The 15,173-nt window shown below is 35.9% G+C and overlaps 1 protein-coding gene across 4 annotated transcripts in view; it reads right to left on the reverse strand.

Annotated features, from left to right (window-relative positions):
* The window catches only part of LRP1B (LDL receptor related protein 1B), a 1,592,931-nt gene that overhangs the window by 1,523,945 nt on the left and 53,813 nt on the right, over positions 1-15,173 (reverse strand). The window lies entirely within an intron of this gene.

The raw sequence follows: 15,173 nt of genomic DNA on the forward strand, positions 1-15,173 counted from the left end.
AAATAGCCAAGAGAACAGAAGGGTTTCCATTATGGGGCTGAGAGGCGGGAGGCAAACAGAGAAGGGGAAATATAGAGACATGCTTACAAATAGTCATAAGTAATAGAAAGTAAATAAATAGGATGCCGACATAGAGAATACCAGGCAGGGAGAACTTTGGATAGAAGGTTAGGAAACATCCCTCTGTGGTGGGAAAATTTAAGCTGAAAAATGCTGTAATTTGAGGAGATTAGGAGAATCTAATGGGTGTACTGAAGGGCTCAATATATTGAACATAGACAGCAGAAGACTCTTTGTGGAGAGAAGATACACATTAAGGAGAAATAAAAACATGTCAGGGGAAGAAATAAAAGAATCAGCAGAAGGTATGGGAGCTCCTGGAGTTATAACTGAAGATTGATTGTTTAATCCTTACAAATATTTGAACCTCATATCTAATCCTGCTAAATATATCCTTTTTATAGTTCCTTCACTTATTATATGAAATTGTTCATATCTCAAGTAACTTCAAGAGCCATCCATGTTTGTACCATGGCATCGGAGCCTAAGAACCATTGTTATCTTTCTCCAGCTGTGGACCCTAATAACACATCACTCAGATCAGTATCCAAAATGTCCAAGAAGCACTGAAACTGCTCCCCTCACACTTCATTACCCACCGATGGTTTGCTGGAAAATGGCAACTCCTAATGCTGCAAGATCATTAAACTTTTTACTTGAGTGACTCATAATGGATTATTTCTTATTTTTCAGGAATGTTCACAATAAAGAAAAATACACAACCAAGTATATGAATATACTTAGCACTATTGAACTGTACACTTAAAGATGTTTAGGATGGTAATATTATGTGTACTTTACCATGATTTTAACAAGTGGTTAAAGGACCTGAAAATAAAAGAAAACAAATCAAAAAGAAAAATAGATTTTGGGGCTCTTATTTCCTACAAGAAAATGCCATTTGGACTTTCTGTTGTTGCAAATGTTATAGAAGCCAAGTCACTTTCCTTTGTCGTAAGCACAACAGAATTGAAAGAAAGGATCTGGTGGGCAGAGTTTTGAAAGGCAAACTAGAACTTCTCCAGGCACCAAAGACGCTGGAGAAAAGAATTCTGTCCTAATTAAAGGGTGAGTCACATCCAGCATCACAATTTATTAAACCTTTCATCATCAAAATTTGGAAAGTATATGGGTGATAAGACGTGAAGGGACGTTAAGTCTACTAGGAAAGGGTGGGCCAGCCTCTGGAGAGGCTGCATGACATAAAGCTTTATTCTGGTTAGGGAAGTGTTTCAGTAGAAAACAAACACAAACAAACAAAACCAACAGATGAACAAAAATTCTGCCTAAAGATCCTCTCTATATCAGAAAACATGAAGGGAATAAACTTCGGAAATGGCTATAATCCGCATTTTTGTCCTTGCTGAGACTTTATGGCCCTTTCCGTTCACAAAAATGCATGAGATTATTATCATCAGGAGATGTTTAACTTTATGAAAATTAACACGAGGGGAATTTAGATCTGTCTTTTGCACATTTTCCTTCCTTCCTACAAACCTACCTCTCTTCCCCAGCGATGATCATTTCAGCCCCAACAATCTATTTTATTTTTTAATATCCTTTTATGGCCAATAAATATTTTTCTTTATCCTATGTTACCTTTTCACCTAAATTAAGCACTTAAACGCATTCTCAATGGGAAAAACAGACAACTCAGCATTTTCATACCCCTGACAAAGAAAGAAAATTGCATGTTTTACTTTTTATGGTTTCTATTGGCTTCTTAAATTCTGTCATCTAATAGGACTAATGTTCATGGTCTAGGAGTATATTTACCATAAATAGTTTTAGCAGTTATCAAACATCGCAGCTTTATTTTGGCGTTTAACCAACCTCAACCACTATTTATTGCCTCATATACTTCTCTGCTGTGAACATAACACCTTAATTACTCCAATCTCTATTTCTAGGCCTGATTTAGAAAGCCTGAATAGGGATAAGCATTTATTTTTGTTTGTTTGTTTCACTTATGTAAGAAGGCAGTGCCTGTACCATAAGCAATCAGAGATCGGGGCCAGAAGTCAGCAGAGTGCGTTTCAGTGACCTAAAAAATCCGAGTTCTACGGCAGCAGAAGTGCAGATTCTCTTCTGTGCAAGAAAATGGGGAGTGGGAGGCAAGCAGATTGTCTACTATTTCTTTCAAATGCTCGCATCCATGTTGAAGTCTAGTGATAATGTTACTGGGAAAGTGAGAAACAGTGCTAATTTTAAAATCTTCGATTATTTTTAAGTAAATGGACACAACTGGGGTCTTGTGCTTTAATAATGTATCTTTGTTTTGACCTGAGTACATGTCCACACTGTTTTTTCAATATTTTTAATAAAAATAATCATTTACAAGGTATAATGCTTTTCAGGTTGTAGGACATTATCTCATAAAAAGCTGAAATTAGAAGGTGGATTGGGAAATAATGAAGTGGATTAAATTTGTGTCTCTCATCTTAATTTTTGGTTTTTTGATCTCTTAAGAGTCAGCTCAAATAACTCCTTTTCTGGGGATTTTTTACCTATTCACTACTGCAGAACTGAAGAAGCGTTCCTTAGAACATACTTGTGTCTATTCAGCTTTCTACAGGGAATGTAATGGTTACTTGCACTTGAACCCTTGCTACAGGACAAGGTACACATTGTAACCTCTTTATATTCAAAGCTGGCCTTCAGTGCGTGTTTGCTGAATGAAAGGTTGTTTCCTCAATTGACCATAAGACAACTCAGGGTCCTTAAAATGCAGAAATGGGGATTAAAATGTACTTTTACTTTTTCACCGCATTACCATGTCCCTTTATACTTTAAGTATAGAAATGACGGGTCCACCACTTTGTTAAGATGTTTAAACTACCTGGAACTACCCTCAGCCACCTCAGTTGGCCTGCTGTCCTGCCTCACAGATGAAGGTAAACTTTGTAATTATACGTACTGCTGGGATTTTAACCTAAAGTAGTATTTACTATGATAAAACTTGCCCTTTGGATTTGCAGACTACCCCGTACTAACCCCACAGACAGCATGTCACCTACCCTGTACTTGACTCTATCTCCATCCATTCCACTGATTTAGTAGTTATCCTGCTGTTCTTTCTTTGCTGAGAAATATCTTAGAACATTTCACTCCTATTTTTCACCAATGCCTAGCATAATGCTATGCATATAATTGGTGCTCAGTCTATTTCTAGTTCTAAACTAAACTATTAGAGAATAAAATGCTCACAACTTTAAGATGCTCTCCTCTGCCTTAACCTCTCTTACACTGATGGCTTTAACGTTCAGCAGGAGGATCAGAAATACAGAAACTCTATCTTGAAATCTCACTCTCTCTTAATTTTCCAAATGCATAATTACATTTAAAAGTGTACACCTGAAAGTGCTTTTTTTTAACCTAGAAAATAGGGAAAATAGCAGAGATTGATTGATATGGGTTGCTAAAAGCATCATCTACATGTAAAATATGGATTTATCAGCTATTCCTTCTTGGGTAAACTGCCTCACTTCTCTGAATGACAATGTACCTGTCATTGAAGGAGGACTGTTAGTACCAGGATTCATAGAGACATAAAGTAGGTTAGCTTTTGCTTTGGATTAGGGTTGGAATGGGGTGTGACTGTAGCAGGGTGTAACGTTTCTTTTGGGATTGATAAAAATATTGTACAATTAGATCATGGTTATCATCACAGCATCCTGCAAATATACTAAAAGTCATTATATTGTACTCTGAAAGTGGGTGAATTTAATGGTATGGAAATTATACTTAAGTCAAGCTGCTAATAATAATAATAATAATAATAATAATAATAATAATAATAATAATAATAATAATTCAAACCAGGTCTGTCTGACCTCAAAGTACATATATTTTACTAGCTAATATATATATATATATAAAAAACAGATAAACAACAAATTTATACTGTATAGCACAGAGAACCATATTCAATATCTTGTAGTAACTTATGGTGAAAAGAATATGAAAACAAATATATGTATGTTCCTGTATGACTGAAGTATTGTGCTGTACACCAGAAATTGACACAGCACTGTAAACTGACTATACCTCAATAACAATATATTAAAACAAAAGAAAACAAAAACAAAGTACATATGTTTATTCTGTCCTCACCACCTCACTGGACAAAAGTGAGGAGAAGTTTATGTTCGAGCGGTCGTGCTAATTGATAAAGTCTCTGTGTAGGCAGGCGCTTAAAAGAGATGATAGGGAGGGGATGTATGGAGTTAAACACCCTATCTCACTGTGCAAAGGAGACATTTTAGTTGTTTGCTTTTGAGAAAATAAACAAAAGCTGGTTTTTAAAAAAGTTGTTAGTGGTAATCTGATTTAACAGTTGTCCTCTGCCTATAAATAAAGAGAAGCCATTATCAAATTATACACAGCTTAAAAATAAATTTTTCTTTCCTTACCAAAAAATGGCTATTTTCTTCCTTCCTTTGGCCCTTCCATCTTACCTTCCTTTCATGTGGCTGCTTTTTAAAAATTTTATTTCTGAACCAAAGAGGCTGATTATGGGTATTAGAGATCAACTCTCTCCATAATTAATGGACATATATTTTAAAAGAAACATCCCTTATCAACCAAGAGGAAAGACCCCTGAAATAGAAGTATTGAGATCACTCTACCTTTTCTTTATTCATTAAGTATATTGTTGAGTGAAATCTTATTTACAAGGTGCTGAATGCCTTATCCACACTTACAAAAAGTATTCACTTTTTAATATCATGCTTTTAAAAACATTTTATCTTTTCTGAGAGAAATTAAAGAAAAAGGTAGTTTAAACAAAGACAAAAACTTCAGGAGCTTTTGCCAGAATAACATTTTAGAATTGCATTTAATTTTTTGTTACCTTTTTTGGGGGAAAGTAATTAGATTTACTTATTTACTTATTTTTGGAGGCATGCTGGTGATTGAACCCAGGACCTTGTGTGTACTAAGCATGCACTCTACCGCTTGAGCTACACCCTCCCCACTGTGAATTGCGTTTAAAATTCTTCTGACCTTTAAAGTTTGGTATGTAAATTCAAACTCCTGAAGAAGACACTTTGTACAGAGAGATGAAGGAAAGAGAAATATGGTTTGAGCTGCGTAAGTTTGAGCTGAATAGCATCTCTTCCCTCCTTGTGCTAGAAGATTCCACTCCATATCGTAAGCTGGGTTTTTAAGCCTGTGTGCTTTTGTGAGCTGCCAGGTGTCAGAGGCGCTCCATCCAGTTGTGTTGCCTCTGAAAAAAGGTTAACTGCAAAAACCTCAAAGGCTTTCAAAGAGGAGACTGCAGAAAATTTATTGTCAAGGGTTATTATATCTCCCAGCTCAGGAGGGTTTGTCTCAGCTGATCCTCCCTCTTACTCTGAAAGTTAAAAAATCCATAAGAGGCGGATGGGTATGTCAAAGATTTTAAAACCTCATATAGGTTGGGCTTATTTTTGAATTATCCTGGCTGAGTTTTTATTGTTTAACAAAGGGAAAATGGCAACATTGCTGTCACATGTCCTTCAGGGTCGTCATACAGCTTTGGCAAGACATCCTGCAAAGAACATTAGCCTTCGGAATACTTGTATTTGTGTGATTATTTCACGAGAAAGTCTCTATATTTTAAGAGTAGACACATTTAGATAGAATCATTGTCCCTCTGATAGTCATCAATTACACAATAACATGTATAACAATTTTGAGTGTGTAAAATCAGTTTAAACTATGGTAACTGGGTTAATAAAGAAACTAATTTGTCAAGTAATATATACTGAGCACTAACTCAGATGAGCACTTTGAGAAATACAAGCATAAAAGAATGAAAAGATCCTAATGAAACTAAAGTTAGGAGGTGCTGCCCTAGAGTAAGCTTTTAAGGATACAGGAAAAATCTTATATTTGAGGTAAAAATGGATTCAAATAAATGAAAGGACTATTTCAAAGGAGAGTCACAGCACAACACAGATATGGAGAAAAATTAGATTCTGTCTGGCAGGAGTCGTTATTAATTTCTCTTACAGACCCAATGCATATTTTCCAAGAAATACTTTCTTTTTTTGACATTACTTTGAAAAAAAAAAAAAAGAGTTGAAGGAAAGCTCAGAGCGCTTGTGTGAGTAAATGTATCCCCAAAATATCTGGGGAACTTGTAATGACAATATTTTAAGTTTTGGAATAAAGGAATAGCATCAGGTGAGTAGCTGAGAAAACCTCACCTGGTTTTCACTCTCACCCTGGAAATGTGGACACTCAGTAGTAGATCCTTTAGATCTCATCCCGAATTCACTGCTCTTAAATAGAGTTTATCAGAAACACAGTGAAAAATTATTTCTAGGGAATATGATAAAGCATTATGCCTATAATAAAGCATATATTTCATTGAATGTTCACCAAAGAATAAAACACAAGGTCTTGCTTTAGCTAGCAAGGGAAAAAAAACATGGGCAAGCCTATAGGTTTAAAACATCCACAAAATATTAGTAAAACTCATTGGGAAAATATTAGTTTGTACAAAACATTGCAGGGTTCCCTCTGTGACACTGTTTGCATTAACATAAGCAAGGTAAATAACTATTATATTAGGATAGGCATCAAAATGTAAACAATTCAATAGTTCACCACTGATAATATATCTTCTGCAGAATTTACGTAAACTCTGAGGGCCAGAGATAGTGAGTCTTACGAGACTAATGGTGAGTAGAGTTCCGAACAGAAGTACCTACAACACTGAATTTCATTTATGCTGAGATTCACAACCCTCACAGAAAGGTCATTCTCCTCAGGTCAGAACAGGGAATTTCAGGTTAATAAATTGGTGGAGGACACTTATTCTGGGAGATCTGGAACTGTCCCTACTTTAATCAACTTCTACCTTGGCGGATGCCTCTTGCACAGTAACTGTCCCTGAAATCCTTGATGAGGGGGCTGTTTCTCCTGTCCAGGAGCTGGTCATTGGAGATTAGTTAAGAATCTGCTGGGGCGAGTCCCACAGATAAATAGTTTCTTCTCTAGTAGCTACCTCTTCGCTTGTAAACTTTCAACAAGTTCCATTACACCCCACCTACAACCTTGGGCAAACTCCAATGCCCCCAGAGAACTAGGATGGTAAAGTGGTTTCTATTGCATTAGGTCTCTAAGTGCCCTCGGTATGCTCAGAAAGAAAAAAAAAAAAAAAAGGAATATGGAGAAGATGATTGAGAAATCACACTTGCTGCTGCTCACATACTGTCACCTCTCTGACCTCTAAAAGTTGCAGCATGAAGAAGTAGTGAGTTATGGGAGGCAGGAGCATGACCAAGAAAATAAATCTCCAAGGTCTTTGCTGACCACTGCCTATTCGCATCCACCATGAAGCCTGTCAATCATAAAAATATTTCATGATCCAATCTCATTCATTTCTAAAAAAGGTGATGAATGAGCTTCCTTCAACCATAAGATGAAAGCTCAGGAAGAATTGTGATGTTGATGTCTCCTAGATGGAGCAGCAATAATCAATGTTACTTTATGTCAGGACCACTTATCAGGGATGACACAGCACTTGGGCCCCTGTGAGCTAAGTGATGACAATTAATACATCGAAATTTTGACAACTAGATTTGAAGCAAACTAAGGAATGGATTGAATAAAACAAACTTATTGATTTATAATAATCAGACAATCTGGGCCACTAATCAGAGTAAGACATCACTTAACAACAGTATTTCTGTGCTTTGACAATCCTTAGAAGAGTATGAAAAAAATTTATGATTTAAAAGTTTTTTTACCCAGATATTTTCAGTATAAGATTTTGTCTTTAGACAATTAGGTAAACTGCTCAATATTTTCAAATTGTCTTATTGATCTGGGGACCTAAAAGCATGTGTTTAATAAATATTAGAAAATATTAGCTCCAAGTAACATATAGAAGTATTATCTAAAAAAAAAAAAAAACAAACCTGGGTTTGAAAAAGTAACAATACAACAAATATTTCTCTCACAGATTCCATGTATGGGATATTTATATGCATTTATGTGTCATGTGTTATTGCTGTCCTCATTTCCTGGATAATAACAGATCAGGAAATTGAATATAAAGTTGATTTTCCACATTTCTTGACATAAAATTTATTTAATTAATTGCCATGAATTTGTAATGGATAGAGTTGTACTCTCCACCTTAATTGTCTTCTAGACAGATGGAAGTGGTCTGAAAGCCAAAAAGCTATAAGGCAGGGACTGTCCAGAAAATCTGAATGACTGTTTTTCTATTGAAGATGCTCTTAGAAAGCTGAATTCTCGACACTGAGGGTATTAATGAGTGATACTGAAACCGCTGTGCACAATGAGTATCAAGCCTTGACTTTTTTATTTTTATATTTGCTTTAAAGAGATAACAAAAAGAAGTTCTGTTTATTCAGAAACACATCTTCCTTTACCGCGCCTTAACATCTGTACCAGAGACTTCTAAGTTAAACAGACCCTTCCCGATTCCACAAATAAGTATGCACTAAACTGAAACATGAAACAAAAATATATTCCCCCAACCTTGAATCTCCTTAAAACATCTGTTAATCAGTAATAATTCAAAGTCTAACCTTTGAGTAAACCAGCATTTCTAGATAACATGAAATAAGCATTACTATTTCAATTCTCTGAAATTCAAAAAGTACTGCTAAAATTTCAAAGACTACAGTTAATCATAGTATCAATGTAGGACTCATCACAGGAAAGTATGTGGTCTTTGGAATAAAACCCAAGATGTGGTTTTTGAATCCTATTTCCATCCTAAAGGTATTTCCTAGAATCAACTCACATACATACTGATTTCTTAAAACTTCTTTTAGACCAACAATGTATGATTAAAATTTATACACAGAATGATGATTCTTGAGGCACTCCAAGCCTTTTGATTGTCACTGAATAATGTACTTCTAGTATATTTTAGAAAGATTTTGTCAAGAATGTTTAAATAAAAACTTTTTCTTCCTACATCTCAGTATATCTAAATTATTAAAACCTAAAATTTGAACCATGTGGTTAATTGAAATTTTATCCTAGCATAGAGCACCTTGAAATATTTAGTCTTATTTTTCACATTTCACTCAGTCTTACCAGTGCTCCAGCTGCCTGTATCCTATTTTTCAAGATCTTAGTGATACTGGACAAAGATTAATATCTCAACTCTCCTGTTTATCACCCATGTGCCAAAATGGCTTTTATCAGAGTGAGCGAAGTTAAGTGTAGTGCTCTGTCTTCACTTTCTCTGACTGGCAACACTGTGATTTCATTCATGTGTGAAGTATTTTTAAATCTAATTATTCTTACAACCAGTTAGGAGAAAGGGTCATTATTCTAGTTCATTAGCTGTTTAATTGGAAGGCATAACAGTGAATCTGCGTTTTGACTCTCTAATTCCAATATTCAGCGCTGCCTGGAAAGGGAAATTGTGTAACATCATGACTGAGCACTATAAATAACATACACACTTCTTCCTGTCCTTCCTTGACTGATATGTCATTCCAGAAATAGTCTGCACAGTATTTGACTTTTAGAGTTGAGGTCCGGCATTACAAGTTGCACGCGTCTTACACACACGCACATACTTCAAGAGACTATTTATATCCACCTTCTTGTCTTCAGATCAAGTAATGACTTAAGCTGACTGATGAAATAAAAAAGTATTTAATCAAAAGTATATAAAGAGAAATAAAAGACAAAGAGGCAGCATTGCCTTGTTTTTCAGTTATTATAATCTACATGTGTATCTCCATGTACCTAGCAAGGATCTTCAACCAGCGACAGGGGCTGCATCTTAGTACAGAGACGAGTGAAAGAGAAAGCCAAACAGATGCACTGAGTATGTAACACAGCTCCACTGGAAAGGACAATCCTGAAAACTTTAAACAAAATACTTGTTGAAAAGACTAGGTCTGTGATAGAGACTCACTACAAACAACTTTCGTCATCCATCAATGCCTTTAAACATGTCATTACATAATGGTGGTGTATTAGTTTCCTATTCCTGCTGTACCAAATTACCACAAACTTAGTGGCTTACAATACAAATTTATAATCTTATAGCTCTGTAGATCAGAAATCAGACGTGGTTCTTACTGGGCTAAGATCAAGGTGGTAAAAGGGTTTCTTTCTTTCTGGAGGCTCTAGGGGACAATATATTTCCCTGCAATTTCCAGCCTTTAGGGGTTGCTCACTTTCCTTTGCTCACAGCCCCCTTCCTCCTATTTCAAAGTAAAAGTGGCTGGCTGACTCCTTCTCACTGAACATCGTACTGACCTCTTCCATCGTCTCATTTGCCTCTAACTCTCTTCTTCTGCGTCTATCTTCCACTTTTAAATACACACGTGACTACATTAGGCCCACCCTGACAGTCAAGGACATTTCTCTATTTTAAGATTGGCTGATGAGCAATCATAATTCCATCTGTCAATTTAATTCCCCTTTGTTACATCGCATAACACATTTACAGGTTCCAGCCTAAGCTGTCGACAACTTTGGGGAGAAGGCAATCATCCTGCTGCCCACCACAATCTACTCCAAAGATTTACATTCATTCCAAATGCAAAATACACTCATCTATCCAAAGTCCCCCACATTTTCAATCCATTACAGCATTAGCTTACGTTCAGAATCTTATCTAAATCTCTTATTTATGAAATGGAACTTCTAATACTCTATAATGGAAAAGAGTATGAAATGAGTGAAAACAGTATAGAGACAAGTGAAAAAGTAAGCCAAACAAATACACTGAATATATAATACAGCGCCATGGGAAAGGACAATCCTGAAAACTTAAACAAAATATTTGTTGAAGACTAGGTCTGTGAGATACATGTGTATGTGTGTGTATACACACACACAAACTGAATCACTATACCATATATGAGAAATTAACACAACATTATAAACCAAATATACTTCAATAAATAAGTAAGTAAAATGGAGAAAACAATGGGAAAAAAAAATCTCATTAGCTCAAAAGTCCCATCAGAATTATCCAAATTAGGTATGTGTGAGACTCTGGGTATGATTCATCCTACAGCAAAATTCTCCTCCATCTCTGAGTCTGTGAAACACAAAAGGCAAGTCATTTGCTCCCAAACTGCAATGGTGGTACACATGTAGGGTGACGATCAGGGATATTTTGGTTTAAAAAGAATGAAAATGGAAGGAAAAAAAAAATCACTGGTCCAAAGCAATTTCAAAATCCATCCAGACAATCATCATCTGCTTTTAAAGCTGAAGAATAATCTCCCATGGCTCACAGCTCCACCTTCTAGTCTCTGCCCTTAGAGTCATCTTTTATTTTCCATGGAAGATGGCATATGTTTGCAGCTCAGTGGTTTTATCGGCCTGTTTTGTACCTGTGGCATTCTGGTGGTCCAAAAGCCTTCTTTGGTTTTGTACTCTCTCTGTCCCTGCCAATTCAATCTGGCATTTTTCTACTGGCACAAAATTCTCAAGAACCTTGTGGGTCTCCCATGTAGGTTGTGGGATTCAATCTATTAAACAAGAGCTTACGTCCCAGATTTTTTCTTAAATAATTCCATCTATAATTTTAGCTTCTCTGGGGATGGCTGAAGGGATCTTTGAGTCACCTACTCAATCTCTTCAAGGAGCTTTTTGTGTAGCCTTTAAATTTTTTTGATACATTAGCAAAAGGTTTTTACAGATCCACCACAGGCTCTTTGTTTAGACCATGTTTTTTGGTTTTTGTTTTTTCCCAGTGAATCTCTTAACTTTGCATCTTTTGCCATTTAGGTAGGCTAACAATTAGAGAAATCATTAAGCCTTCCTTTTTTTGTTCTGTTTAGTTTGGCTTGCTTGTTTAATTCCTTGCTTAGTTTATCTCTCTACTCTTATACATTTTATTACAAGTAGCAAGAAGGAAACCAGGCCACGCATTCAATGCTTTACTTGGAAAGCTTACCTGAATATCCAAGTTCGTCACTTACAAATACTGCTCTCCACATAAGTACAGAACATATTCTGCAAAGTTTCTGCCATCTTATAACAAGCACTCCCTTCTGTCCAGTTTCGAGTAACATGTACTTCATTTCCTTCTGTTCTTTCACAAGCAGTGCCTTTAATGTCTATATTTCTCCTAACAGTTCACTTACCATGTTAGGTGTTCTCTAAGGTGATGTATGTCTTCTCTACAGTGAGCTTCACTTCCTTCTGAGTCCTTGCTAGTGGAGTCAGTGACATTCATATTTCTACTATCTTTTGAAGACAATCTGGTCTGTTTTTCCATCATGCTCCTCAAATTTGCCCGGTCTCTCCTTTTTGCTTAATTCCCCAGTCACTGCTACATTTTTAGGTATTTGGTACCACAGTATACCACTTCCAGGTACTAAAATTGGTATTAGATTCCTATTGTAGCTATAACAGATTACCACGAACCAGTGGCTTACAAAGTTATTATTTTACAAATTTAAATTCATAAATCACAAATTTATTAATTCACAGTTTAGTAGGTCAGAAGTTTGACACTGGTTTTACTTGGTTAAGAGCATGATGTTGGCAGGGCTTTGTTCCTTTTGAAAGTCTCAAGGGAAAAATTCACTTTTCCATTTTCTTATCTTTTCCAGCTTAGAGAAGCTGCCCACCTTTCTCAGCTCATGGATCCCTTCCATGTCCAAAGCCAGCAATGATAGTTTGAGTTTTGCTCACATTGGGTCATCACCCCTGCATCTCTTCTGCCTCCCTCTTCCACTTTTAAGGGGCCTTTATGATGGCATTGACCTCACTCAAATAATTCAGGATAATCTCCCTACATTGAGGTCCTTAGTTTAAAAATAATTGCAAGTCCTTTTTGCCATGTGAAAATGTAATTCACATTTTTCTGGGTCTAGGACATGGATGGACATCATTAGACAAACGCTTTATTCTGCCTACCACAAGCATAGGCAGAAAATGTTTTCATAAATAATATAATGCATTATTTAGCTAGATAATCCAAATTCAATCATTTTTCTTCTTTACCCACTTTGAGAACAGTATGTTCTTTGAAAAAAGAGTAAAGGTTAAACTAAGGGGAAGAAAAGTTACATGCTTCAATCCAGATCTCAAAAGGTAAAGTGGAAATTGCAACACTATGTACTACCCATAATTTCACAAAGGCACCGAAGTACTGTAAACTTGGTTTTTCCTTGTTGAGATGTAAATATTGTTTTTGTTTTCTCTTTGTTGGCCTGTATTTACTTTATTAAGGCTGAAATACTCAATTCTAGAAATGAAGAAGCACAGTACTTTTGATTTATCACTTTTTCCATCTGCATGATATTGGTAGCTAAAACATTTCTCAAGTGAAGTCATCAGACCAAAGCACCTCTTGTAAGTATGTAAGACTGAAAAGCTGCTGTGCCTACTTAAAACTTAGACCTAGTGCAGTCAGTTTAGTGATGTATTACTCTCCTACTAGGTCGAAAAACAAAATTATATATATTTAGACTATTTAGAAAGAACTGTACATTTTACTATTTATTATCATGATTTCTGTACATCCTATGGTACCTCCTGTGGAAAAGACCAAAGACATGACATCAATGGAAATAGAAACATTCTGCTTATCAGCAGCCCAGAAGTTGGTTCCTCAAAGACTGTTTGGAATAATGGTTCCCATTCTTGACTGATCATTAGTCTCTCAGTGGAAGCTTTTTAAAAATTCAGATTCTACTCCTTTTCCTAGAATTAATGAAAAAGAATCTCTAACGTTTGGTCCCTATGTCAGTATTACTTTATGAACACCAGCAAAATCTAATTTTTTACTTTATGATGGTATTCACTTCAATATCAGTATAACTGCCACTCATATTGGAGATAACATATGTTCTTTTACATTTACTTCATTTTTGGTTTGAATTTTGTGAATTGAATAGAATAAGGAGGATTTAATGTTCCATTAGTGGTCAGTATTTTTGCCAGCAGAGAGTAAGAAACTGGGGAGTTACTGAGTCTGGAATAGGACCAGGAGAACTTGCAAGAGATGGTTCTACCAACTTTAAAGAAGACTTTTTTATAAGGCCAGAATCCCTTCAGCTCCCACAGGATTGTGCTGACAGAGGTAACCTATGTGTGTGTGTCGGCTGCTCATCTATTATTTGCCATCATTGTCTTGTCCACTTCCTTGTCATGATGATACAATTTTTCACAACTTTCCTTGATTTATTTCTCCTTTTTTTTTTTTTTTTTTGCATTAACAAGCTTCTCAATATGATGACATGTGCAGAATAATGAAGGACAAGGACCATACACCATCCCTCCCTGTTGTAACACAGCCTGGAATGAGGCTGTGCCCATTGCTGTTTTATCTGAAATGCTGAAACCTACTGCATGATGTCATTTCATCCTGGAAGCCTAAGCCTCTTTTCATTTTCCAAAGCGGGTCCGTGGTCTATTAATGGTTATATTTTTTGCTGATTATAATTTAAATTACTTATATTTCTTTTTCTCCCATCAAAACTGTAGGTTTTATATATGAGAATTCTAACTCATCTTCTCAACTACCATGTATGAATAACAGAATGTTACTGAAGAAGTGCTTGATGAATGAATAAGATAATGAGAAAATGGCCCCACACTTCTCCCTCTGTCTTTCTCCTTCCCACTCTTCCTCCCTCCTGTTTCTTCCCCCTACCCCTTGCACTTTTCATTAAGTCATGAGACTCTGTTTGATGTGTCACTTTTGTGAAATTTGGGGGTTTGTGTGTGTGTGTGTGTGTGTGTGTTCACCGTGTATGAATATTTTTAATCTATTGCAAGGGTACTATTTACAATTCTAAATTATCTTGCCAGAGTTATGCTGTAGTTTCAAATTTGGCCAGGAGGCTTAAAGAGGATTTTTACCACTATTAATTCTCTTCTGGTAGAATTCAAGTCACAATGCAGCCCTCTTGATTTGAATTTAGAATTAATATCTTCATTTAAAAAAAGCATTGATGAAAATCACATTAATACTCTTGAGAAGACAGTTCCTCTGCCTCAGGAATGAAGCACTTTGAGGGATGACTTCAGCATTGTTCTTTTCTGAAGAGATCCAATAACTAATTCACCTCCCCCACCTCTAACCTGAACCTCAGTAATGGCTGCCATCTCCTTATTCTAAGATCACTCACTTATTTCATGATTTACTTAAACAT

This window comes from Camelus dromedarius, chromosome 4 (assembly GCF_036321535.1).
Source record: "Camelus dromedarius isolate mCamDro1 chromosome 4, mCamDro1.pat, whole genome shotgun sequence".
In the NCBI taxonomy this organism is placed as follows: Eukaryota; Metazoa; Chordata; class Mammalia; order Artiodactyla; family Camelidae; genus Camelus; species Camelus dromedarius.